The 1,930-nt window shown below is 33.2% G+C and overlaps 1 non-coding gene across 1 annotated transcript; it reads right to left on the bottom strand.

The window, feature by feature from the left end:
* Positions 1-738: 738 nt before the first annotated feature.
* LOC127201900 (U1 spliceosomal RNA) lies at positions 739-902 on the bottom strand. Its single transcript, XR_007832239.1, has one exon. It is a non-coding gene; the product is annotated as a U1 spliceosomal RNA (small nuclear RNA).
* Positions 903-1,930: the final 1,028 nt, after the last annotated feature.

Here is a 1,930-nt window from a genome sequence, read left to right as displayed (position 1 = left end):
AAAATTCAAGTAAGGTCAGTTTCTTACTATAGTAATTATATGCACATTTAATATTTTAAAACTGTAAAAAAGCCGAGATGATTATCCACTAAGGACATTCTAGCAATGTGAAAGTATAAGTATATTTTACAAAATCAATTTGGCCATACCACTATATTGGTGGCTAAGATTTAACTGAAGGTTAAACTAAATGATTCCAATTAGAGTTAAAATTAACTTGAAGGAGTTGGAATTAAATGAATCAATGTTCTATGATAATTTTCTGTAACTGAAAACTATATCTGCCAACATAAGCATATCACCGAAGTGTGAACCATTTTACGTAAAAAGCAAAGGATAATCAACCATTCACTAGAAAAAAATAACAAAGTGTATTGTAGACAAATTTGCCAACAAGTTTCTGCATGAAGTAATTTTGCTCAGATGGTTGGTTGATATTAATGTACAGCTATATTGGCTGTACATTAATAACTGTAAGCATTTTAAAAAGAAATTTGAGACAGCACTTGAGCAACTGAAAAAAGACATACATTTCTGCAACATGAATAAGTTACCAAAATACAATGCTTTCTTTAGGCAAAGTTCCAATAAGATGATACCATCCATTCTTCTTCCTCTAAGAGCCAATACAGCCACTGATTTCCACTGTCAAGTGATAATAATCACATGGTCAACATAAATATCAGTATTCCAAATGATAATGTAGTGTATGCAATTTCTCCTAAGGTGTTCCCCCCCCAGGGTCGAGCATGAATACAGACCCCCACCACCACAAATTATGCAGTTGAGTTTCCAGAATTCAGGAAACTCACAGGGGTCAGCACATCTGGAGTGCAGTGGATAAGCCTCACCCTGGGAAAACCACCTTTTTAATCATGGTCTCTCCCCTGCCAGGTGACTGTCTCGCCTAAAGTATTTAGTGAAACTTCTGGCATAATTGCAGTTGCACACTTAAGAGCGAGCTAATAAATAACTTTACATTCAGCCTTTTCTAAACTATACAATAGCTTTTGATTACTTATTTCTACATTTCTGAAATTTAATATCTGTAGGAAGATATCAATCCATGGATAGCTTTAGATAGGTGTCAGTCTCAGTTAATCACTAAAGGGAAAAGCTAATGCATTCAAATAACAATTATTTTAAAAAGCCAGAATCAGAGGGAGTATTTTGTAGCCTCAAATATACAATTTTTAAAAAATCATTTGAAAAAAAAATGAATTTTTATTTCTTGTGAAATGAAGAAATATAGATTTCTCTTTTAAATATTCAATATTTTTGATAGATGAAGATATACCACATGGATAGAGGAAATTATTACAGAGTATAGTTCATAAACTCTGAAATTCTTGAGTTATTAAGAGTAATGGGGGAAATATCTAACAAATGTTAGCTCTCTTTATTGATTAGAAAGAGAATAATGGCTACCGTGTCATTTACTTTACTTGACATTTTAATTAATAATAAAACACCTTCTATTAATCAATGCTTTTTAATAAAGAGGCAAGTTTGGATCAGTACTATATAAAAATATTTTCTTTAATGATTTTCAAAATTGAGCCAAATGCAATTTTGACATTATGTTTTTTAAATTTTTTTAATTAATTTATTCTTGTTACATCTCAATGGTTATCCCATCCCTTGTATCCTCCCATTCTTCTCTCCCTCCCATTTTCCCCTTATTCCCCTCCCCTATGACTGTTCCTGAGGGAGATTACCTCCCCCTGTATATGCTCATAGGGTATCAAATCTCTTCTTGGTAACCTGCTGTCCTTCCTCTGAGTGCCACCAGGTCTCCCCCTCCAGGGCTGTGAGGCACCAGAGTACATGCGAAAGTCATGACATTATTTATCAGAAACATTCTTGTCCTTTCTCTGTATCTTCTTTAATTAAACCCCAAAGCATAAGGGTATCGTTTTATATAGAAAAT

The sequence above is a fragment of the Acomys russatus genome, chromosome 17 (assembly GCF_903995435.1).
Source record: "Acomys russatus chromosome 17, mAcoRus1.1, whole genome shotgun sequence".
In the NCBI taxonomy this organism is placed as follows: domain Eukaryota; kingdom Metazoa; phylum Chordata; class Mammalia; order Rodentia; family Muridae; genus Acomys; species Acomys russatus.
Note: the sequence above shows the minus strand (reverse complement) of the source record. Positions and strands in the feature narration are given on the sequence as shown.